The sequence below is a fragment of the Pleurodeles waltl genome, chromosome 9 (assembly GCF_031143425.1).
Source record: "Pleurodeles waltl isolate 20211129_DDA chromosome 9, aPleWal1.hap1.20221129, whole genome shotgun sequence".
NCBI classification, from domain to species: Eukaryota; Metazoa; Chordata; class Amphibia; order Caudata; family Salamandridae; genus Pleurodeles; species Pleurodeles waltl.
In genome coordinates this window covers 494,095,275-494,122,625 of record NC_090448.1, presented here as the reverse complement: position 1 = coordinate 494,122,625, position 27,351 = coordinate 494,095,275, and positions in this window count along the sequence as shown.

The following is a 27,351-nucleotide window of genomic DNA, read 5'->3' as shown; positions in this document are numbered from 1 at the left end:
TGCAGCAAGCCTTGCAAAACCCTTATACAGGTATCGTTACAAGTTCAAAACTACAAACTGCAAAAATGGGGCACTTTTTTAGGTTTTCTATTTCACCAGTGGGGGCCACTTTTATTTTTTGGCCACGTCTACTTATTTTCCCTGTTTTATTCTGTGCAACTATCAAATGTCACGTTAAGGCTAATTGACAATGCAGACATTAAAGCTATCACCTGAGATAGCGAAGAACCTAACCTAGGAATGAACCGACCGGATGCACAGTCTACTACTGTGCTACTCGGCCAACAGTAAACGCGTGCGCCGCTTAAGCATTTCATGGATGAAGCAAATATCGGTTCATGTGATACTGTGTTTTAATCTTTTGTGTAATAACAGTTTCCCCTTGAGATTAACATCATTTTCCATTCAAAAAGAAATGTTTACCTACAAATACAAACACCCAAAAAGCTTTTTACAATTTCATAATATTTGTCAGACAGTCAACTCCCCCAGCATTTAAGAGTTTGAGATGGCACATTACTTGCCCTCTGCTGAGAACAGATCTTGAAGCTGTTGGGTTGAATTAGTTAACCATTTGAATTCCTTTGTTATGATTAGCGGCCCTAAAAACACTAGTTCTAAAAAGCATGTGAGAGAAGGGATTGCAGTTGCTAAAAGTTTTAAATGTTAATTACTTAGGCATCATCTTTGATTCTAATTTAAAGTGGGGAAACCTATTAAGTCAAATAGCACAGAAGCTCTCAAGGGTAATGGAAGCAATATTTATGTTTGCAGAAAAGCTAAGTCATAAGCCTATTAAAGAAATGATCCGGCTTTAAAAAAGTGTGGGGCATATTTATTATAATATTATGCAGTGCAGCACAGCAAGACACCTTGCTGCGCTGTGCGATCAGAAAAAGGCAAAAATGTACCGTACTTACCATTGCACTGTGCATTTCTGGCTTTTCCCAGCGCTGGTGCACAATGTGCTGCCTAGCCCCAACACAGGCCCTCTTCACCGTGGTGCAAAGGTGCCTGTGTTGTAAGCAGGATTGTTTTGTGCAGGAAGGGACACCTTTCTGCACAAAACAGTCCCCTGAGACATATTTCTATGTATGCAGGAAAATGCAGCATGCACATAAAGAGTAAATGTTAGACTTGGCATCACTGGCATGGTCTCCCCTAACGTTTTGCCTCTACTTCCTAGGTTGCTTCTGTGTGCTGGACTCTATTTTTGTTTACTCTGGACACTTTACCACTGCTGACATGTGCTAAAGTGTAAGTTTTCCCTGTATAAATTATATGTGTACATTGGTTTATCCATGATTGGCATATTTGATTTACTAGTAAGCCCCTAGTAAAGTGCACTAGAGTTGCCCAAGGCCTGTAGATCAAATGCTACTAGTGGGCCTGCAGCACTGGTTGTGCCACCCACACTGGTAGCCCTGTAAACATAGCTCATACCTGCCACAGCAGTGTCTGTGAGTTTCAGTTTTAAACTGCCAATTTGACTTGGCAAGTGTACCCACTTGCCAAGCCTAAACATTCCCTTTTCATACATGTAAGGCACCCCTAAGGCAGGCCCTAGGTAGCCCCATGGGCAGGGGACAGTGTACTTTAAAGGTGGGGCATGTACTTATGTGTTTTATATGTCCTGACAGTGAAATACTGCCAAATCCGTTTTTCACTGTTGCAAGGCCTATCTCTCTCATAGGTTAACATGGAGGCTGCCTTTAAATATTGTTTAAGCACAGATTCTCTTTGGGAGCAGGTAGATATGTGAAGTGTGGGGTCTCTGAACTCACAATTTAAAAATACATTTTTTTGTGAAGTTGTTTTTTAGATTGTGTGTTTGAAAATGCCACTTTTAGGAAGTAGGCATTTTCTTGTTTAAACCATTCTGTGACTGCTTGTTTGTGGATTCCTTGTCTGAGTCAGTTTGACAGTTGGGCTGTTTATACCTCTCCTGTAGACAGTGACACAAAGGGAGCTGGGGTGTAGCCTGCATATCCTGATGGGACATCTGGGTTGAGAAGAGGGGAAGAGTGGTCACATACACCTAAAAAGGGCTGTGCCTGCCTCACACAATGCAGTCTCCAAACCGTGTTTCTGGGGCCTGGCCTGGGCAAGGCAGGATCTAGAAAACAAGAGACCTATCTTTGGAGTAGGCCTACTTCAAAGGCTGAAAGGGGTATAAGAAGACCACCCAAAACCCCTGAAAATCAGATTACTTCTGGAATCAAGAGGAACCTCTGCCAAGGAGAAGAGCTGGAGAAGCTGGAGGAGGAGTACTGCCCCTTTGCCTATGACTGTGCTTTGCTGGGTTGGCCTGCAGTAGCTGCGTCTACCTGAGAGAGGACACAGACTGACCTTTGTGCGACTTCCCACTGGTGAAGAATCTCCAAGGGCTTGACCTGAGCTTGCCTCCTGTTTTTGAAGTCTCAGTGACAACAAAGACTTCTCTCTGCCAGCACTTTGGCTTTCTGCTGAGGGTCCTGACTGCCAAGTGGTGCCCTAACCTGTCTCTGGGCCCTTGAAATGTGCAGCTGGTAGAAAAGGATAGAAATCCATGCAAAGACCGCCGTGCAGGGGTAACTTTCGACGCACCACCCGCCTCACGGCAGATAAACGATGAGCTGCCGTGCTCGTGGATAAAATTGACACTCTGTCTGTAACGCTGCTGGGAGAATGACGCAACGTTGCTGGAAAAACGACGCGCAACACCCACAGCGGCTGCTAACGATGCAAGCCCCCACGTAGCGCAGTTTTTTGACACCATGAGACTGGATTTCAATGCAACATCGCTGGGTGCCGAAATTCAACGCAATGCTGCCCGGAAATGAGGTTCCAGTCTGGATCAACGCATCGCTCTCTTACAGGAGAGAAGAAACGACGCACGCCGACCTGACCGGCGGAGGAACAACACACGTTCTCGTCTGAGGGTGAGAAATCGATGCATTGCTGGCCTTTTTCGACAAACACTCACCCGTGCGGCTTTATTTTGACGCAAACTAGGTACTTTTGTGCAAAAAGAACGTTCTCACTGTTTTCTAATGATTAAGACTCTTATTATTTTTAAAATTCATAAATTGACTTGTGTAGGTCAGATTTTTGTCATTTTGGTCTTATTTTGTTTAGATAAATATTACAGATTTTTCCAAACCTGTGTTGTGTCATTTTGAAAGTTTTTCCACTGAGTTACTGTGTGTGTTGGTACAAATACTTTACACATTGCTTCTGAAGTTAAGCCTGCCTGCTCATGCGAAGCTACCATGGGGGTGAGCGGGGGTTAACTGATGGTGTCTCTCCTTTACCCTGACAAGAGTGAGGGTCCTTGCTTGGACAGGGGGTAACATGACTGACATCTAAAGACACCAACTAAAGACCCCATTTCTAACAGTAAGTAACAAGGAGAAATAAGGATATTTCTCCTTGCTATGCCTCACCTGTGGAGGCATAGTTTTTCCCAGAACTACCAGCGATGGTAAATCTGGGAACGTGTCCATGGGTGGAAACATGGGAACACCCATGCTCCATCCATGGAATGCCTCCTCCGGGCAGAGTGATGCAACGCAGCAATTTGGGCCTCATTTATCAATCTAGTTTTATGGAACCAGTCAGGGCCACTCAAGGTGGCCTTGTCTGGTTTGATAAATCTACCTTAAGAGTTGCCTTGCTCTTGCAGCACTTTGCATAGTGCAAGAACGATGAAAATCTTTGATAAATATGGCCCTAAGTGTCTTTCTTTGGGAACCTGTGGGGTGGTACTGTGGGGTCATATCAACACCGGGAACCTGAAAAGTGCAGAAAACAGTTTTGTATGTGGGTAGATGTCGACCCCAAGAGTACTGCAAGTTACATCGTGCACTCCGAGTTAGGCACCCCCTACTTTGAGGATACCATCAGAAAAGCACCTCTGCTTCTTCGCTCAGGATTTGGTATACACCTGAGAATAATTTTTCATGTTTGGTATTCAAGGATTGTATCACCTTTGATAACATGGACAAAATACTAAGGTTATGTCAAGCAAGTATTTTTCGAATTGGGGCTCTTAAACCTTTTTTATTGTCCTGATATACTTAATAAAAATTGTAAGACCTATGTACAAAAACTGTTTTTAAACACAGACATGAACTTTGGTGACTCGTGCACAACCGATGGATACAGTTATGATATGTTATGATATAGTCTCTGATTTCTCACACTGCAGGGCTGGAGTTGTTTCTAATCTGGATAATAAATCCAGAACACAGATTCTATTTTAGTCATCTTTGACTATGCACAGTGCACGTTTTAGTAGTTTTCTCACAGGAAGAATCTTGGTTTTCTGTCTTACCCAGCTGTCCATGTGCCAAAATGTTGCCTCAGTCCATACTATACTTTATGCTCTTGACAGGCTTTACAGCTTGCCCAGAATCCCATTTTTGTGCCCAATTCTTCAAATAGAAAATATTACGGGGCATATTTACAAGAAAGTGGCACATGGTTCGTGATGCACCACTTTTCTCGCATCGCCCCTTCTCCACCTAATTACACCATGGTTGTGTCGTATTTACAATATGGCACAACATTGTGGTTGTTAGGACAATAGCGTCAACATTTTTGACGATATTGTGTCACTTTGCTGCAGTAGGCTCAAATTCTGACACCAGTGCAGCATAGCACAGGGAGGCCCATTGATTAAAATGGGTGCAGCATTTTAACGCCTGCTCTGAGCAGGTGCAGTACAGTGCAGAAATGTTGTAAATTTTACTGCACCTTTTTTTGGGGGGGCCTTCTTGCCTCGGAACGCCCCCCCTTGCATGTATTATGCCTGGCAAAGGCATAATGAGGCAAAAGGGTTTAGGAAGCATTGCACCACTTTGTAAATTTAGCACGGGAGCAAGGCCTCCTTAACCTCTTAGCTGCTGGGCCTTCCCCTCCGCCCCCCCGTGCTGAGCCCTTTTTTGGTTATTTGAGGTAGTTCGCGCTTAGGCCTTCATAACTTTTTGTCCACATAAGCTATCCACGCCACATTTGCGTCCTCTTTTTCCAACATCCTAGGGATTCTAAAGGTACCCAGAGATTCTGGGTTCCCCCTGGAGGAGACCAAGAAACTAACCAAAATACACCTAAAATTGTGGGGGGTTTTTTAAATGCAAAAAAGGGGCTGTCGAAGAAGGCTTGTGGTTTTTACCCTGAAAATGGCATCAACAAAGGGTTTGCAGTGCTAAAATCACCATCGTCCCAGCTTTCAGGAACAGGCAGACTTGAATCAGAAAAACACATTTTTCAACACAATTTTGGCATTTTACTGGGACATACTTAATTTTTACTATTTTTGGTGCTTTCATCCTCCTTCCAGTTAGTGACAGGAATGGGTGTGAAACGAACACTGGATCCCAGAAAGCTAAGTGTTTCTGAAAAGTAGACAACATTCTAAATTCAGCTAGGGGTCATTTGTGTAGATCCTACAAGGTTTTCCTACAGAAAATAACAGCTGAAAAAAAGATATATTGAAATTGAGCAGAAAAAAACAGCGATTTTTCCTAAGCGTTTTACTCTGTAACTTTTTCCTGCAATGTCAGATTTTTTAAAACAATATACAGTTACGTGTGCTGGACTCTTCTGGTTGCAGGGACATATAGGGCTTGTAGGTTCATCAAGATCCCTAGGTATCCAGAGCCAATAAATGAGCTGCATCTTGCAATGGGTTTTCATTCTATACCGTGTATACAGCACTTCATTTGCTGAAATATAAAGAGTGAAAAATAGTTATCAAGAAAACCTTTGTATTTCCAAAATGGGCATAAGATAAGGTATTGAGCAGCAGTGGTTATTTGCCCAGCTCTGAATTCCGGGGTGCCCATACTAGCATGTGAATTACAGGCCATTACTCAAATAGACATCTTTTTTATACACTGTCTTACATTTGGAAGGAAAAAATGTAGAGAAAGACATGGGGCAAGAACAATTGTTGTGCTATTCTGTGTTCCCCCAAGTCTCCCAATAAAAATGGTACCTCACTTGCGTGGGTAGGCCTAATGCTCGCGACAGGAAAGGCAATATGGACACATCACATTTTTACATTGAAATCTGATGTGTTTTTTGCAAAGTGCCTACCTGTGGATTTTGGCCTCTAGCTCAGCCGGCACCTAGGGAAACCTACCAAACCTGCACATTTTTGAAAACTAGACACCTAGGGAAATCCAGTATGGGCTGACCTGTGGGGCTCTGATCAGGCTCTGTTACCCAGAATCCTTTGAAAACCTCACAATGTGGCCAGAAAAACACTTTTTCCTCACATTTCGGTGACAGAAAGTTCTGGAATCTGAGAGGAGCCACAAATTTGTTTCCACCCAATATGGGTGGAATCCACCCAAGCCTCATGATAAAAATGATACCTCACTTGTGTGCGTAGGCCTAGTGCCCGCGACAGGAAATGCCCCAAAACACAACGTGGATATATCACATTTTCACAAAGAAAACATAGCTGTTTTTTGCAAAGTGCCTAGCTGTGGATTGTGGCCTCTAGCTCAGCTGGCACCAAGGGAAACCTAGCAAACCTGCACAGTTTTGAAAACTAGACACCTAGGGGAATCCAAGATGGGGTGACTTGTGGGGCTCTGATCAGGTTATGTTACCCAGAATCCTTTGCAAACCTCAAAATGTGGTCAAAAAACACTTTTTCCTCACATTTCGGTGACAGAAAGTTCTGGAATCTGAGAGGAGACACAAATTTCCTTCCACCCACCGTTCCCCCAAGTCTCCCGATAAAAATTATACCTCACTTGTGGAGGTAGGCCTAGTGCCCGCAACAGGAATAGTTCACACAACGGTCCATGTTGGCACTTACACGAGGCAACTGTTGACCCTGGGGTGATCCATTCCTTACGCAGGCACTAGGTATAGGCACTCAAGTGGGGTAGTGTTTTTATCAGGACAGGTGAGGAATCACTGGGTGGTAGGAATTTTGTGGATCGCAGCATATTCCTGTAGTTTGTGTGACAGAAATGCAAGAAAACAACATTCCAGGTTTGCAGGGTATTCTGGGTAAGAAAACTTTGGGGAATCCACACAAGTCACACTGTGGACTCCCCCGGATGTCTAGTTTCCAGAAATGTTTGGGTTTTGTATGTTTCCCTATATAGCCGCTGAACCCAGGACAAAAAACACAGGTGCCTGCCTTACAAAACCAGTTTGTTTTGTGATAGATAATTTTGATGTCTCCACAATACAATTTGGGCAGTGGAATTTGGGGCTGAACTAAATTGGGTAGCTCCCAAGAGAGCACCCTCTCTGTGCTTGCCCCCACATTCACCTGCTCCCTGGGTTGGGCTAACCCACTATTGCCCTGTTGCACAGACTGTGCTTGCAAAGGGACAACAGGACTGCCCTCATCACCTCCCTCACAATTTACTGGAAGGAGTTATCCAATGGGACTCCTCCAACTGAAAAATCACTCCCAGAGTCTGCGCCATTGCCTTATCCCTCAGATTCTGTCTCAGTATCTGCTGTCTCAGTCTCTGATCCTATGTCAGAGCTGTCCTCTATAACCCGAGTGACGTCAGCAGCAGTCATCCATCAAGATGCCATCTCTGCTATTGGCTACACTGTTGCTCTAAAACACTAGCCTACATAGACAGTCACTAAATTGCTGGTGTGTGTGTGTGATATATGCAACAGTAGAGGCCACCTTACCTGCACTTCTTCCCTCAATCAGCACGTTCTTTCAAGACACTCAAACACCTTGTCACATACCATTCGTCACAGTCTTTAGCACCTCCTGCGCCCAGTCCACCAATCATTATTGGTGCTCCCACTACCATGTCCTCATCCTCGGATTCCCTCATGACCACCCAGCAAACGTGCTCTTCATCTCTCCATAGCCACCCCGCACATACATTTCATTTGTACTATAGCTCAGATAGTGGCTGACTTCACTAATGTACTCAGCTATTTACATAAAATACAGATTTTCTCTTTGCAGTAGTCATATAAACCTTCTGCGCTTCTTTATGGCACGATATATATATAAGATATTATATATAGATCACTTTTATTTGTGGGTCTGGTTATCCTGGGGACCGATTGCAGCCCCCAGGGAAACCACACATGCACTGACAAAAGTGATCTCTCTCTCTCTCTCTCTCTCTCTCTCTATATATATATATATATATATATATATATATATATATATATATATATATATATATCGATCTCTACATAGATATATCTATCTAAATGGATATATCTATAGATAGATCTATATATTTATATATACATATATATATAGATCTATATATATATAGATCTATCTATAGATATATCCCTGTAGATAGACATATCTATCCACATGGATTGATATATCTATATATAAATCTATATCTTCACACCAGTTTGACAATTCAGTCAAGGATGCAGCACTCACAGGATTTCATCAACCTCCTTTTATTTCATGAAAAGACCCCAAACAAACTGACACCAACGCGTTTCAACCTTCCCGGTCATGATCAAGACCAGGAAGGTTGAAACGCGTTGGTGGAGGGATCTCAGTCTATAATTGCTTGCATGTGTCCTATACCTTATCATATTTATTTCTGAATTCTATGGCAAGAGTAAAATCAAAGGCTTGGTGTCAATGGAGTGGTAACAGACTCCCACATCAATGGGTCTACATTTTTCAATCATATGTGATTGCCAGTAAGGTCAAACGTCTTTCTTCAGGACCAAAATAAATATTAAGAGTAATTTGCCAACTTCACTTGTAGCTGCTATGCCTATAAATGAAGCATTATTTGTGTAGCTAATCATCGTTGTGAATTAAACTCATTCACACTTCCTTTATCATTGAGATGAATCAATCAGTTTTTGCTGTGTACTAAACATTTTGACTTTAACTTTTAGACCCAGGTATTTCACATTCCCATTGTTTCACATTTGAATGATTGGTTTAGGTTTTTTCAATATTTTGGGCAAAATGGCATTTTATTAGGGCTTCATATGTCTATGGTGTTATCTTCTGTGTTGTCCCCTCTCAGATCTCAGATCTAGGCACTAGCTAGGACAATTGGCCGACATATCACATCATACTGAAAACACAATAAAAATGTGCCTGGTGCCTTTTTAAGATGACTGGGAAAGGTAAATGTATTATTAGTAGGAGATGTGAGATCAAAGGCTCTGCAACAACGTATGAGAACTCACAACAAGCCCACTGTCACGGCCCCCTCTTGTGTCCTCTGTACTGTGGGTCTGGTGCACAGGGCTCATGTTGTATTTCCCCTGTGGCACATCATGGCCACATGCAACATCAGGAAAAACACCCCTCAGGCCCCATGGTTCCACTTAGCCTCTTGGCAGGCCACTTCCCAGAGCACATGAAAGCATTGAATTATTCTGGTAGCTTTGTTCAATTAGTTTTTCAGTTTGCACACTTGAAGGATAGATGTGTTTCCTGTTTATTAGTTCCAACTGCCATGACCTATTGACTCCACCTGCTAATGTTAATTAATTCCACCTGCTTCTATTGGTTCCAACTGCAAAAATCTATTGACTCCATCTGCTAATGTTAATTGATTCCATCTGCTTCTGTTTATTGGTTCCGACTACCATGACCTATTGAGTCCACGTGCTTATGTTAACCCGGTTGCATTAATGATTGAAACCATTAGGCTGACAGGTGTTCTTTCCCAGGGTCCGTTGGATCCTTCCTGTCTTCTATGTGAGCTACCTGCCTTTCAGGAGTCAGCCACACACATAGAGTATTTATTCCTGTCTTGAGCAAACATCATCTCTTCACATACTTTCTGAGTCTACTGTATTCCTCCAGTGTTCTAGGCTTCCTCAGCCCAAACCTCCCTGCAGTTCCTGTGATCCTGATGCCATTGACGCTTCTGTCATCTTCGCTTCCATTGTGGTGATCCCGCTTCCTTTACGGATCCCTGCTCTACAGTTCCTCCAGATTCCAGTCTTAAATAGTAGAGACAAGGCTAAGTACTTGATCACAAGTTAGTGCATGCTAATCCATAGATTAAGTCTAAGACTATCTACGAAACTGAGTTCTGAATAGAGAAAGCTCACATTCCAGAAATTGGACACTACCTTTGTTTCAATAGCTTTAGCTCTCTGAGCCCCTTTACGGAGTGAGCACTACGAACTTGAATTGTAGCCAAATTATAATCCACTCACCAATAATTCTTGACAAACTGTTGTGATAAGCACAAGGGAGGACTTATTAGAGCATACTTTATAGGTACACAAACGTGTATAGAAAACTGAATGTAAAATGATTCTTTGGAGTGCCAGAACTCCAGCATTAATCAGTGATATGTACCTGCTCTCATGCAGTACTTGTAGTGAAGCCTGCAAGAGTACAATATTGTGAATAACTATGCAAACTTTGTATGCTGAGAACTGTTGGTAAACTATTATTCTTGTTTTTTCCAGTGCACTGCATCCACATCAACACAAAAGATCCAGGGAGTGGAGAACCTCTTCTGCAGTGTCACAAGGCACCAGAGTAGGACCGTTGCTGCAAGTCCATCCTTTCTTTTTTTGTCCCAAGCAACCCTTCCTTTTGAGAGCTGTGTATGATTAAGGGTTTATGCTTCCTTGATTGTGGGCTGCCCTCTGGGGTAGATATGAGGTCCAGCATCACCTCTGTGGTAGGAACCAGGTGAGTGCACCCACATAAAATAACATTGTGTATTGATACCCTTTAGAATTATAATGCCTTTACATGTGAGAGTTATAAAAACTTTGTATTTAATATCTTGTCCTCATACTTTTTTAGGACCTCTTCTATCAAACCTGGGCATTTATTAGTACCTATTAACACCCAAAGACCCAGGAACAGCATATTGTCTCACCTTGCGGTCAAATTAAGTACTCTTGAGTACATGTTCTTAGTAATTAATTAGGTTTATGTTAACACTTATCCAGCTGCAACGTGTTGGCATTTTAACAACTGGATCTTTAGTGGCACTTTTGTTGTAGTCCTATAGAGGGTAAAGAGAGATGGACTGTAAAGGGTATTTAAACACACATGCTCATAAGGTTACAAATGTGAAAAGAGATTCTCTTGCCTCTTAAGTTTGGAACATCTTTCTGCCAAGAAGGGGTATAAGGGGAAACCACAAGCCATTTCCCGAGTGAGTCTGGTTGTGTCATACAAAACCTCTGAGGAGCTCTGCATTATCAGGAACAATCGTCTGTGTGAGTGTGCGTTCTTAATATTCCCTAGAGTACTATTCATAGCAGAGCTCTAAGTGAGTCTAGAAATTAACAAGAGCATGTATTATCTGGAGAGCACTTTGAGGGCTATTTTACCAAGGGAAAAGCCCCATTAAATTCCAAAGACAAGAAGACTGCATTATTAAGAGTATAAATCTAGCTGTGCTATCATGATCAGGGCTCTTACGTTATTTTGGGTGTTATCAACAACAGAGCTCTAAGTGTGTCAGCTATTATCAAGAACAAAGCTTTGAGTAATAATCCTGAACTATACTAACAGCAAAGGTAAATGATTACTAGTGGCATAAATAGCACATCTTGGAGAAAATGAAGGTCATTTCTAGCACAAAGCTCCAAACGAATCATCAAGAGTCACTAAGAATAGAGTTCTGGCTGACTCTAAGTGGTATAAAGACTAAAACAATCATACACTTCTTATCCAAGGAAACAAAAGCATATCATATGCTCCTACTGCTGTACCTGGCAGATACTGACAGTTTCATCAGAGCATATATAGTGATAGGGTGTTAATTTCAATGGACAACAAATATGAGAACATTTTTCTGCATACAATATTCCAAGGTCAAAATATGAGTCCCAATAATATATGTGCATTCTGTCAACTAAATATATGGCTGAGCACTGATCCATGTCACAGTATTTTGGAAGCTTTATCCAGCTGCACAGTATTATAATAAATCTTGTGTACTACAGTGTGTTGGTTTCTCTTGTGTTCCCAGTACTGTATTCTTTATGGTTGTAACAATGGCACACTAATCTCAGCATCTGTTACCTCTTAGGGCATGTTTTGATTATGGGTGTTATATATGCTATGAATCCATTCTTCAGATGGAAAGGATTTTATCTGACACATGGGCAAGTTTATTTAGTGTGTGCATAATTTGAACTGGTAACACAAGCTTTTAAATATATTGGGGTATTTTGCATACCCGAGGAATAAATTACGTAGGACACACTTGGAAATCATGTTTGTACAAGGAATTCATGAAAACACCATTAAATCTTCCTTTTCAAAAGACCATTATGGGTTAACCCAATAGTTATTATGAACGTTTATTATCAGTGCACATTGTGCTCCCCATGGCCCTCATTTTGAGTCAACTGAATTAAGTGGCGGTGACACCATTTGACCAGAAATAAAATTTTCAGCCAGTATTCTCACACTAAAATCTGGCTATTATATGTTAATCCCCATAGAATTGTGAATAACACACAGACCTGGAATTTCCAATAAAAGTGCACACTAATTTCCCAATGCTGTGTGGATTAAAGATAACGCTTAACACCCATTCTGAGGAGTTGGTAAATGGGAGCAAGAGGACTGGTTTAGAGTGGGATTGTGGATGGTGGGAGGTGATGAATAAGGTGTTAGTGGGAAAGGGGATGGTGAGATAGGGGAATTCCATGTTCCTCCATATCGTAAATTGGTGTCAGGTAGGAGCCGTTTGCAGTTTAATCCTTTTACAAGTTCACTGGCAGGATTTCCTGCTGGTAAACGTGGGCTTGGTAAAAGTGGGCTTGGTGTTCCTGCTTGCAGGAAACCTAGGTGCCTGAACACTAGGCCATTTGTAATTAGACTGGATCCCACCGCGGATAAGACTCTGTTTGATTCCTTAATCGGCCCTGTTAAAAGCCACCATTACACCACATTTGTGCTACTTATTGCTAACACATATAAAAATGTACTGTTTATTATGTAGCGACAGACTCCCGTTTAACGTAACACTCACTCATTCATTAACCGCTTCAGTGCGGGCGTCGGCCACTGGCCAACGCCTACACTACCTCCCTTGTGCGGGTCACGACCAGCGGCCGACACCAGGAGCTAGGAAGGGGGTTAAAAAATCTTCGGGTGTGTTGCATCCGAAGATTTATTTTTATTTTAAAGAACCCCAGGAGACACAGAAGATCTTCCGTGTCTCCCCCGGCCCCTCACCCACCCCTTTGTGATGTCACTGTTTGTTTTCTCCACTATGGCCCCAAGGAAACCATACAGCCATTAAAAAAAAAAAATAATATATATATATATATATATATATATAGATATATATATACATATCTATGCAGATATATCTACCTATATAGATAGATATATCTATATATAGATCTCACTCTCTCTCTCTCTCTCTATATATATATACATATATATATGACTACAAAAATACTCGAAGTATGATCTCAATCAGCCCAAAGGGGTGGTGCGAGAACCGGCACGAGCAAGCCAGTAATTAGTTAAGCAAAGAAAAGATAAATATAATACTCGCACACTCGGATTTCAGGAACAAAAAAAGATCAGTTTAATCTACACAACGCGTTTCGACTGACACAGCAGCCTTGGTCACGTGATAAACATCACCACTAAAATACCATTTAAATACCCTGTTAGCATAGACATAGAAATAGGACATCTAAAATGTGCAACCAATAACACCACACACTACTTTGCAGATGTTATCGTAATAATACTTTTAGTACTTAGATCAGTTCATGCCCCTATAAAATACCGGATATAATTCAGATATAATTATTAAATTACAAACCATTTCCCCCAATATTATTAATAAAATTAATTAATTAGTATTATCAGTTTTTGATGAAAATTCATTGTTGAATTTAAAAGGGGAAATAACCAAATTAAATAACAGTGTTCTATCTATTAAAATTCATATTTCTTTGTTCTAGACCATAATGTCTGTAAAAATAGTTATCATTTTAAAAAAATAGAGAGATGGTCAAAAAAAATGTATACACTGCAAATATATCATCATAAGCTTATTAAAGGCTAAAAGTCATCAACAGTACTAATTTTAACAATCAAATCTGAAAATCTGCAAAGTTAACCACCCATTAATAACGTGAAAAACACTGGAGAATGAATATAAGCAAGCGGATAAAGTTAGATACTTCTTCGTCCCACCATATTATCTAAAAGAGATATCCAAAAATTAGAGTCAAAATTAGAACAGTAACTGAAAATTTAAACATCAAATTAATATTTGAATATAAACTTGACACTCATAATACATATCACATAGTTGACCAAGGTACTTGATCTAAATCCCATAAATTAATTCTATATATAATAAAATTAAATCTCTGTACAGTCAACTCATTATATATATTTTGGTAAAAAGAATTTTCCAATCGGTAAAAAGTCTCATCAAGATAAATTAATAGTTATCATATAGGTGAGTATTTAATTCCTCCCCCATATTCAAACCAATCGGAGTCTTAGTCTCTAATTCTAAGATATATACTAACTCTTTTTTCTTCAACACTAATTCTCTGTTCCCTCCCCTATGATATGGAGGAACATGTTCAATACCAAAATAGGATAATTTGGTACAATCAGAGTTGTGTTTTTCTTTGAAATGCCTTGCTACCGGATAATGTTCGTCATTAGCTGTAATTGCACGCATGTGTTCTAAAATCCGTTTCTTAACACCATGTTTGGTGCTGCCAATATACCATTGTAAGCAAGGACATTCCAATACATAGATTACAAAGGGGGTACTGCATGTTATAAATTGAAGTGTTTTTTTTTTTTGCCAAATGTTGAGGTTTGCAAAGGATTCTGGGTAACAGACCTGATAAGTGCCCCACAAGTCACCCCATACTGGATTCCCCCAGGTGTCTAGTTTTCAAACATGCACAGGTTCAGTAGGTTTCCCTGCTGGCTAAGATAGAGGACAAAATCCACAGGTAAACACTTTCCAAAAAACACTTCAGATTTCAATGTAAAAATGTGATGTGTCTATGTTGCATTTCCTGTCGCGGGGATTAGGCCTACCCACGCAAGTGAGGTACCATTTGTATCTGAAGACATGGGGGAACACAGAATAGCAGTGCTATTACCTCTTGTCTTTCTCTACATTTTCTCCTTCCAAATGTAAGACAGTGTGTAAAAAAGATGTCTATTTGAGAAATTACCTATAATACCATGCTAGTATGGCGACCTTGGAATTCAGAGATGTGCAAACAGCCACTGCTTCTCAACCCTTTATCTTGTGCCCATTTTGGAAATACAAAGGTTTCCTTGATACCTATTTTTCACTCTTTATGTTTCACCAACTGAATTGCTGTACACCTGGTACAATGAAAACCCATTGCAAGGTGCAGCTCCCTTATTGGCTCTGGGTACCTAGGGTTCTTGATGAACATACACGCCCTATGTATCTCCGCAACCAGAGGAGTCCAGCAGATGTAACAGTATATTACTTTTAAAAATATGATATCACAGGAAAAAGTTACAGAGTAAAACATGGAGAGAAATTGCAGTTTTTTTCAACTCAATTTCAATGTTTATTTTTCTGCAGCTTTTTTTCACATTTTTCTGAAAAAAACACAATTTTAGCTGTATTTTGGCTAATTTCTTGGTCTCCTTCAGGGGAACTCACAAACTCTGGGTACCTTTAGAATCCCTAGGATGTTGGAAAAAAGGAAGCACATTTGGCATGGATAGCTTATGTGGACAAATAGTTATGAAAAACTAAGCGCAAACTATCCAAATACCCAAAAAAGGGCTCAGCACTGGGGGTGGAAAAGGCTCAGCAGCTAAGGGGTTAAAAGTTCCTTTGGTTCCAGTGAGATGATGCTACTGCCCAGCATCCCCACCGTGCACCAATTCCCAGATGACAAATGAGGCTGCAGGTGCAAAGATATCGCTCATGCCCTATTGTAAAAAGAAGAATTAACCTCAGGTTCCCAAAATAATGGCTATGTGCATGGACAGATCAGTAATGCATGAGGTGGGTCAGAGGTTTGGTTGTGTCCAGTCTATAATGCCACTTTAATCTTCATCTAACCACTCCATATTGCATGATCAAAGCCTAGGTCCCCTTTGTTAGGCCCCCCATGGCACTTTAAAATATAATTATTAAAAATACCTGGACTTACCTTGGATGGGTCCCCCCATCCATGAGTGTCCTCCAGGGGTGGGTGAGGGTGGCAGGGGGTGTCCCTGGGGGGAGGGAAGGGCACCTGTGGACTGCTTCCATGGTCTGTGACCATGGAAGTGAGCCCACAGGTCCCCCAACGCCTGCCCTGACCCAGGCGTTAAATAATGGTGCTAAACAGGCTTAGTGCCATTATTTAAGGCCCTCCTCCTCCCGTGCGTTATTTTTACACGGGAGGATGAATAAGGTGCAAATGCCTTAAAGTCATTTTTTGCCCGTTAATGCCTACCTTGCATCTCATTGATTAAAAAAATGCAAATCCAGTGCAAACAGATTATAAATATGCCCCTGAGTCTGCTGGTTTTGGCGTTGGACCAGTGAGAATCTGCTACTACCGTTAAGTGAAGCGCTGATCGGCAGCACTCAGGTCAGTGCGCATCTCCTCCAGGAGTGCATCCCAGCTGGCCACTATAGAGTATTTGTGCAGGCCCTTGATGTCTTTGTGATGAAATGCTAGACTCTCAGCCTACACCCAGGCCTCCATGGAGAGTGCCCAAGTGGAGAGAGCAAAGGTTGGGGTGACTTCCACCGATGAGTGATCTGGCACTTGGTGACAAGGAGAGCCAAATCTATGAACCGGGTAACTGCTTTTTTTTTTGTTTGACGTATCAGGCCCAGTAGGCAGACCTCCCAGATATGTAGTGTGTGGTGTCCTGTGCAGTCCATCAGATTAGACGTAACGCCTAGGCAGTACTGAGAGAGTGATGGGCATGCTCAGAACATGTGGAGGAAGTCAGCATCAGGTATGTGACAGCTGGGGCAGTCAGTGTCCATTCAGTTAAACGCAATTGATTTTGGGGGAGGTGTGGTAAGCCATGTGCAAGACATAGGCCCTCATTGCAACCCTGGAGGTTGGTGGAGAAATGGCGGTCTTACCGCCAACAGGCTGGCGGTAAAACAATTGGAATTATGATCATGGCGGTTACCACCATGGTCATCGCCACTTCTCCGAACCGACCGCCATGGCGGAGACGACCGATAGGCTGGAGACTTGGGTCTCCAGCCCAGCGGCCGTCACAAGACCGCCGGCGGTATCATGACCCGGCTGACCGCCAAGGATTTCATGGGGTGGGCACTGCCATGAAATCCATGGTGGTAAGCACGATCATTGCCAGGGAATCCCTCCCCTGGCACTGATAGGGGTCTCCCCCACCCCCTACCCCCATCCCGAGTCCTTCCCCAATACCCTCCACCCCCCTTCCATCCCCCAAAGGTGGCAGGACCCCCCTCCCCACCCGACCCCTGACATCACTTTACAGACACACACCCGACACGCATGTAGACACCACCAACACACATACCTGCACACACACGAACAAACATGCCAACAGACACACACAGTCATACACATACCCCCAATTTCAGACATACACGCACACATCCATACAGACATACATACAGGCAGACACGCACACATTTCCAAACACACTACTCCCCCCACATGCATACACGCACTCACACACCCCCTCGTCATACTCACACGCACACCCCCATGCACGCACACAACACACAACACCACCCTCCCCTAACAGACGCTCAACTTACCTGGTCCGTTGATCCTCCAGGAGGGGACGGGATCCATGGGGGCTGCCCCGCCGCCAGCACCCCGTCAACAGAACACCGCCACGCCAAATCACGTAACGTGATTCGGTGGGCGGTGTTCTGTTGACGGGGTGGTGGAGGTGGAGGTGGAGCAACCTCCACTTCCCCGTCGACCGCCAGTATGGCTGCTGGCAGCTCTCCATCCGGAAAAGGACGGAGGGCTGCCAGTAGTCATAATTCGCCGAGCGGAAAACCGCCAGCACTGGTGGTTTTCAGCACGGCGGTCCCTCGGCGGTCTTGTGAAAAGACCGCTGAGGTTGAAATGACCCCCATAGTATTGAATAAACCTGAAATGGGTGTTTTGGGACACCACTGAAGGTTATGCCAGTATATGCTGCCATTCCTTGTCTGTGCAGGGCCAACCTAACTCAGTGTCCCAGTGTTGCCGCTGTGTGGTTAGTGGTGCTGCGGCATGTGTTTGCAGGGGATCATCTAGCCATTGCATCACACAGTGGCCCTCTCCCATTACATGTAGTTTTTTGATTGTTAGGTGCTTGGAAGGTTCCTGCACTATATCGCCCCAGTGTACTCCCAGTGACTGGATGATGGAGTTGTATAATAAAAATTACCCCGAGGGGAGGCAGACTCATTTACAAGCTCCTTCATGGGGAGGAGCACTCCATCACGGTACAGGTCTCCCAAGATATAGAGCCCCACATCATGCCAGGGTCCCAACTCTGGCTAGGATGTCACTACAGTGCCCCGTTGGTGCACCAAGAAATGGCAGCACTTACACATAGGGTGTTTCTGATCTGGTGAGGTATAGATACCTACGGAAGCAGTGGTGAGCCACCTGTATCAAAAGAGTGCTGGGCAGTGGCACCCTGGAGTGCGGGTGTAACAGGTGTAATATGCTGGAGATGTCCCATGGAGGGGAGGCAGATGTTAGGTCCTCCAGTTGGCGGCCTGCGAGCCACCTGGCTACCGACTACAGCTGGGAGGCTAGGTAGTAGGTCTCCAAATTCTGCATGCCCAGGCCACTCTGGTCAGTCGGGATGTAGAGTTTAGAGAGTGCCATCCGGTGGCGTGTAGCATGCCATATAAAGTCCCCCATGGGGTGTTTGAGAGAGTTGAAATAGGGTTGGTAATGTATAGAGGTAGATTACCATTATGGTGAGGGCTAAGCGACCTGCCACTGATAGCGGCAGGGACTGCCAAAATGACATTTGCTTTGGTAGATACAAGATTGCTGTCCAGAATGTCTGTGGAAGCGTGGTAGATACGTATACCTAGTATGCCATGATAGGGGAATTTGGTTAATCTAGAGGGCAGGATTGGGCATGGCATGTCATGGACCCTGAGGCCAGAAACATTTGCAAATCTATTGAGAGTGTATGCCATTGTGTCCAGGATATCCTGGAGATACCTGCGGTATAAGAGCATGTCATCTGCATAGAGCGATAAAGAGTGGAGGTCATCACTCAGAGATATCCCCCAGTGTCAGCCGAAGTCATGAAGAATATGGGCCAGTGGCTCCATTTGCCAGTGAGAAAGGTAGCAGGGGACAGTGGACCTCCCTGGCGAGTGCCTCTATGGATCGGTAACGGGGCAGATATATGTCATCCTGCTTTAAACATGAATCTGTTTTGATCTGGGAGCACTAACTGCAGGACTAGAGGGACCATTCTATCTGCTAAGATTTTGGTGAGTATTTTGTAGTCTGTGTTGAGAAGTGCCAGCGGTCTGTAGGACGCCAGCTCCTCTTGATCCCTACGGAGTTTGGGCAACGATATGAGCATTGCTTTCACCTGAGCCTTCTTCAATCGCACTGACAGAAGAAAGGACTGGACCAGAGGAAAGGGAGGAAAAGTGTACAACAGACCCCGAGGACCCAAGTTTGAAATAGCGTCCACCCCATAAGCCCCTGCTTCTGGGCTCCTGGAGCAGAACCGAGGAAGAAGAGCATTCCTTTGTGAGGCAAACAGATCCGGGGGGACACCCGAATCTCTTGCAAATCATGTGAAACACCAGAGTTGAGAGCCGCAGTTCCAGAGAAGAGGGGAACCTCCGACTCAGAGAGTCCGCCACCACATTGCTCACACCCCTGATACGCTGTGCCCGAAGGGACTGCAGGTAAGTCTCCACCCAATGTGCAATAGAGCAGGCCACCAGATCCAGCGAGCGACTGTGGGTACTGCCCTGATGGTTGATATAGGCCACTATGTTGTTGGAACGAACCAACACATTGCAACCCAACAGATGAGATTGAAAATGACAGAGGGCCCTGTCCACTGCTGACAACTCCCTGAAATTGGATGAATGAAGATCTTCGGCGGGAAGCCATCAACCTTGGACCATCCTGGACCCCACGATAGCGCCCCAGCCCAAAAGGCTGGCACAGGTCACCAGCACCACAGGAGGAGATGGATGCATCAACACCCTCTTTGGACAGATTTGCAGAGTCCAACTACCGGTGTACACAAGGGACCACTGTCGAGGATACCGGCACCAACTGAGAGAGGTTCAACAGTAGATGAGTCAAAAAGGGATAAAGATGCCACAGCAACAGCCTCAGATGAAGACGGGCCCAAGGGACTGTGAAGACAGCTGCTGCCATGTGACCCTGAACCTCCATCCAAAGTCCCAGCGGGGCTGTTGAGTGACTCATTGAAGACAGAATTAGGCCCTGCAACTTGGAGATCTGCGACTGCAGAAGAAACACTTTGCCCAGAACAGCGTTGAAATCCTCGCCGATAAACAATTTCCTAGTGTCCGGCTGGAGGCAGCACTTGGATAGATTCAGCAGGAATCCATGGTTGTTTAGCATACAAATTGCATGGTCCAAATGCAGCCGAAAGACCTGAAGGGAAAGAGCGTGAAGAAGCCAATTGTCCAAGCATGGGAAAATGGAAATCCCTAGCAGATGGAAAGAAGCACCCCCATCTTCATAAACACCCATGTGGATGAATGAAGACTGAAGGGGAGGACACAAAACTGCCAGTGGTGCCCCAGTACAGCGAACCTCAGAAACCACTGAGAATCCAGAGCCACTGGAACATGAAAATAGGCATCCTGAAGATCTAATGTGGCCAGGATAGCGCCTTTCTGAATCAATGGGATAATGTGTTGGAGAGTCTCCATTTTTAAGGGAATTTTTTGCACTGACTTGTTCAGACCCTTCAGATTGATAACAATCCTGAAACCCCGTCACTTTTGCTTCCAGAAAAAAGGTGGAGTACAATCCGGAGCCTCTCTGGGCAGGGGGAATGGGTACAATAGCCTTCTTCAACAGGAGGGACTGGATCCCCAACAACAAAGCTCAAACCATCAGCGGATCCTGCAACATAGATGTCACCACAGTGCCGGAAGGGACTGGACAGTGCAGAAACTCAATCTGGTAACCCGTCTCCAAAACTCCTAGCACTTACTTGTCTGACGTGGTGAGGCACCAAGGCGGTCATTACAACATTGGCGGTAAAAGCCGCTTACCGCTGTGCAGAAGACCGCCAACACACCGCCGTGGCTGTGGAAATCCGCCACAGCTATTATGACCCACAGCTCGGAATCCGCCAAAATTCAGACACCCACACAAGTCCGCAACACCAAAGGTCAGTGATAAACTGGTGAAAACAAAACCTCCACGTCACGCCAACAGAAATACCCTCAACTATCACGACACACGAATAAACACGGCTGTCTTTCAACCACAGTATTCCATTGGCGGTACACACCGCTGCGCTCAAAATACACGCACATTTACAAAATACAGCCACATTGGACAATTCAAAATACACACACCTGATACACATAAACACACCACTCCCACACACCCAATACAATACAAAACACACACCCACATCACCCACAAACCCTGAGATACTAGCATCCACAGGCACACAACACCATCACCCACATAACTTCCACGCACCCCACACTACACACCACTACATATCAGCACACTTATCACCCCAAACCCCACCCCACACATCACTTACACCACCCCATGGCACGGCAAAGACACCCCAGGTTCTCGGAGGAGGAGCTCAGGGTCATGGTGGAGGAAATCGTCCGGGTAGAGCCACAGCTATTCGGAGCACAGGTGCAGCACACCTCAATTGCAAAGAAGATGGAGCTATGGCGAAGAATAGTGGACAGGGTCAACGCAGTGGGACAGCACCCAAGAAATCGGGATGACATCAGGAAGAGGTGGAACGACCTACGGGGGAAGGTGCGTTCCGTGGTCTCAAGACACCACCTGGCGGTTCAGCGGACTGGCAGGGGACCCCCACCTCCTCCCCCACGACTAAAAACATGGGAGTAGCAGGTCTTGCCGATTCTGCATCCTGAGGGCCTCGCAGAAGTAGGTAGAGGAATGGACTCTGGTAAGTCAAATCTTAACTATTACATCCCCCACCCTACCTGCATGCTAGCACATACCTCCACCCTCACCCCATCACTCTAACTCCTCACACATGTCCCAACATCACAAACCACACATCCTAACACCAAGCCCTGCATGCAACAACAAAGCATGGACACCCATCACCAAAGCATGCCCACTGCACATACCCATACACCCCGCCAAACCATCATCACACAAGGTCCCACACAGGAATGCAAGCACTGGGGTACACGGTCACCCAGCCATTGCACACCATGACACACACAGATGTGATAACCATCCTTTTATACCCCTGCAGGACCCCGACCCAACGTCACCAGACAGGAGAGTCCACACATGTCCACACCACCAACAGAAGAGGCCCACAGTGATGACAGCACCTCTGTCCAACTGGATCTAGATGACCAGCCCGGCCCATCGGGGACCTCCGGACAGTCGGTTCCCCACACCCAGTCACAGGCCACCACAGAGCTTCCTCCCTCTGGAAACACCAGCACAGCACCCACCCAGCGGGCCCATTCCTCCGTCCCTAGGACACGTCAATCAACTGTGTGTCCACCACTACAGGGAACCCAGGCTCACCAACCACCCCAACAACAACAGGGACCTGGGGGCAGTGGTAGTGGGCACACGGTCCAGGGGACGGAGGCCCAGGAACACAGGGGAACTGGGAGGGCTGCTGTGCGACAGGGGGAGGACAGGCCCAGGGAACCCACTCTCCACGAGGCCCTCTCCTCCATCATGGGAGCCTACCACCACTCCCAGGAGATGATGGCAATGGTACTGGCCAAGTTTCAGGAGACCCAGCACCTGCAGGAGGAACAGTATATGGGCTTCAGGGAGGAACTCAGAACTATCAATTCCACCCTGGGCACCATCATAGGGGTGCTGAAGAAGTACTCAACACCAGGAGGGACACTGCGGCACTACAAGGGGCCCCTAACACTAGCCTGGACGATGAACTGCCCACCACCTCCGCCAGCGCTAGTGGACAGGAGGCACCGCCACAGGACCACCACACCAGCACCCCACTCCCTGCAGAGGGAGAACCACCTCGCAAACGGTCTCTGAGATCCAGGGCAAAGACAGAGAACAATGCCAAGACCCCCGCCAAGAAATGAGACCACCCTGATTGTCATCCTTCTGTCCCACTTTGTAACCCTGTCTATCCTTAAACTGCACCAGCTCCACTTCCTATGCCCATATGGACAATGCACCTGTGAGACTAATAGACTGGACTCTGCCATGGACATTCCTCCACCATCACCCCTCACCATTTTACAACCCCCTCCAATATTGAGCACTTAAATAAACACCCTTAAGGCACAAAACAATCTGGAGTCTGTCTGTGATTTCGGAATACTGTATTAGCAATAACTGTGGCAAAAAGCTTTTTCATTGGTAATGTCAACATACCTATGTCACACAGCTCTAGTCCATGAGGAATCAAAGCAGATGTCACACAGTGGGACCCACATCTGTGAAATCGTAAGGGAAAGTGACAACTCAGTGACCATACACTGGGTGAAAACGACAGACAGTAGAGAGGCAGTAGTGTTTAAGTACATGTAGTAGGCAGGTCTGTATTCTTACCTGTGTGTCACTGGAAATATTTCTGGATCACTGAGTCCCTGTTGTCCATGTCTTCTTCCTCTACTTCCTCGTCTTCACTGTCCACAGGCTCCACAGCTGCCACAACACCGCCATCTGGACCATCCTCCTGCAGAAAAGGCACCTGTCATCGCAAAGCCAAGTTGTGAAGCATACAGCAGGCCACGATGATCTGGCACACCTTCTTTGGTGAGTAGAATAGGGATCCACCTGTCATATGGATGCACCTGAACCTGGCCTTCAGGAGGCTGAAGGTCCACTCGATCACCCTCCTAGTTCGCCCATGGGCCTCATTGCAGCATTCCTCTGCCCTTGTCCTGGGATTCCTCACTGGGGTCAGTAGCCATGACAGGTTGGGGTAACCAGAGTCATCTGCAAATGACGAGGGACAACTGTTAGACACACACTAACCTGGATGGATGTCCCCAGACCCACACATACATTACCACTGACTAGCTTCCAGGTGCTCACCTAAAAGCCACACACGGTGCCTCTGGAGTTGACCCATCACATAAGGAATGCTGCTTTTCCGCAGGATGTAGGCTTCATGCACTGAGCCAGGGAACATGGCATTCACATGGGAGATGTACTGGTCTGCCAAACATACCATCTGTACATTCATTGAATGCTAACTCTTCCGGTTTCTGTACACCTGTTCACTCCTGTGGGGGGGTACCAAGGCCACATGTGTCCCATCAATGGCACCTATGATGTTGGGGATATGTCCTAGGGCATAGAAATCACCATTCACTGTAGGCAAATCCTCTACCTGAGGGAAAATGATGTAGCTCCGCATGTGTTTCAGCAGGGCAGACAACACTCTGGACAACACGTTGGAAAACATAGGCTGGGACATCCCTGATCCTATGGCCACTGTTGTTTGAAATGACCCACTTGCAAGGAAATGGAGCACTGACATCACCTGCACTTGAGGGGGGATTCCTGTGGGATGGTGGATAGCTGACATCAGGTCTGGCTCCAACTGGGTACACAGTTTCTGGATTGTGGCACGGTCAAGCCTGTATGTGATTATCACATGTCTTTCCTCCATTGTCGACAGGTCCACCAACGGTCGTACACCGGAGGATGCCACCATCTCCTCACATGTCCCAGCGGACGGTGCCTATGAAGGACAACAGCGAGCACAGAGTCAAACAACTCAGAGGTACGTACCCACAGCTTACACAGAACACCATCATTATCTAAAAAGTGGCCTGTATGTGTGTTAAGTCTAGGCCTAGGTATGTGTGACACAGTTGAAATTGTAGGCATGTGGGCCCCTTAAATTGCGGCTGCCTGACCTGTAAAGTGGGACAATGGGATGTGAGGTAACTGCGCTGGCGTTGTACACCGTCGCAGTAGGCGGTCGAGCACCGCAGCGCAATGCTGCATTGGTTAACATTGGACCCTATGGGTCCCAGGAGCCAATGACGATGTACGCCGGCGGTGACGGTACGCACCGCCACAGACATGACCGTCATTTTCTATCTGTTCAATCACTCGATACCTGATCTTCGACAGGAGAGGACCTACACTGCAAGTGCTGCTGTGACCTCTGTCTGGAAGAGACAATGGCTCGAGTGTCTGGGGAAAGGGCCACTGCCTTCACATCGGAGGAGTCGGAGAAACTCGTGGACGGGGTCCTCCCCCAGTACACGCTACTCTACAGTCCTCCAGACAAACAGGTAAGTACACTGGGAGCATGCTGTACACTGGGAGCATGCTGTATGGGCTATGCCTGTGTGGAGAGGGGTGGATGTAAGAAGGAAGGGGGGAGAGTGCGGCGTGCATGAAAACAATGGTGAGTGCATGTGCCACCTGGCAAGGGTAGGGATGGGGGCCAATCACTTTGACAGTGCAGTTGGTAATAACTTTCTCTTCCCCCTGTACAAATCATGTAGGTCAGCACCCACCAGAAAAAACATATTTGGCGTGCCATCGCCAAGGACGACTGGACCCTGGGGGTCTACCACAGACGGAGCACCCACTGCCGGAAAAGATGGCAGGACATTCGCCGCTGGAGCAAGAAGACGGCGGAGGCTCAGCTGGGGATGGCCTTCCAACGTGGGAGGGGTGCCCCTCGCACCATGACCCCCCCTGATGTTCAGGATCCTGGCGGTGGCGGACCCGGAGTTGGATGGGCACTTGAGGGCATCACAGCAGACACAAGAGGGTGAGTACACTCGCATTCTGCTGATTTTGCGCGCAGTGGAGTTGTCTGGGTGGGGGAGGTGGGCTGTGGGTTTCCCTAGGCCAGGGTGAGTTCCGTAGGCAAGGTCCCTCCATAAGGCAGGCCATGTGGCACCCCACTGCACCACTGTAGAGTGCCAACTACACCTAGTCATCCCCCTGTGTCATCCATGTGTGCAGATGTCATCCATAGCCTAGTAGGCCATTTCCCAGGAATTGAACAGTGGAGCCCAAGAGCGCGGTGTAGTCAACGGGGCTTCTGTGTCTGTCGTGTCCACCAACCGTAGCGGTAATGAATGCACTCAACATGTCTTTCTTCTGTCGTCGTCCCCCTTTTTGTGGTCTTCCTGTTCTTGTGTGCATTAGCATCATCAGGCGGAGGAGCAGTGGCACCGGAGCACGAGGGGGCTGCATCCCCCATGGCCATGGAGGGCCACACTATGGAATCTGACTTTACCAGTGGGACGGAGGGTGAGGGGAGCTCCATGGAGGGGACAGGAGCTGAGACCAGTGACACAGACTCATCCTCTGATGGGAGCTCCCTTGTGGTAGCGGCAACATCTGTGCCCCCCGCCCATCTACAGGTACAGCCACCACCCCCCTTCCAGCACCGCCCTCCCAGCAGCCCCTCAGCCTTCGCCCTGTGCCCGCTCACCCGGGAGGGTGGGCATCACCTTCGCCCCAGGCACCTCAGGCCCTGCCCCAGTCACCCCTGCTGCCCTCAGTGAGGAGGCCATTGACCTCCTCAGGTCCCTCACTGTTGGGCAGTCTTCCATTTTGAATGCCATCCAGGGTGTAGAAAGGCAGTTGCAACAAACAATTGCATTCCTGGAGGGCATTCATTCTGGTCAGGCGGCCCTTCAGCGAGCTTTTCAGACTTTGGCCTCAGCACTGATGGCAGCCATTGTCCCTGTGTCTAGCCTCCCCCCTCCAACTTCCTCCACCCAGACCCAATCCCCTGTACCTCAGCCTATCCCAAGCACACCGACAGACCAGCATGCATACACGTCAACACACAAGGGAAGCTCAGGCATCCTCACATCCCACAGGCACTCACGCAAGCATCACACACATGCAGACACACCAACATCCACTGACTCCACTGTGTCCCCCTCCTCCTCCTCTCCCTCCTCCCTCCCTGTCTCGTCTACACTCACACCTGCATGCACTACCTCTACAGCCACTACTACCATCACCAGCACACCCACCACCACACCCCGCTCAGGTGCAATCACCACCCCCACTACCATTCACACGTCCCCTGTGTCCTCTGCCATTGTGTCTGTGACACCCCCTCCGAAGATACACAAACGCAGGCACACACCCACCCAACAGCCATCCACCTCAGGACAGCCTCCAGCGCATGCACCTTCACCCAAAGTCAGCAAACGAACACCTCCGACAACCACAACCTCTTCCTCCACTCCCAAACCCCCT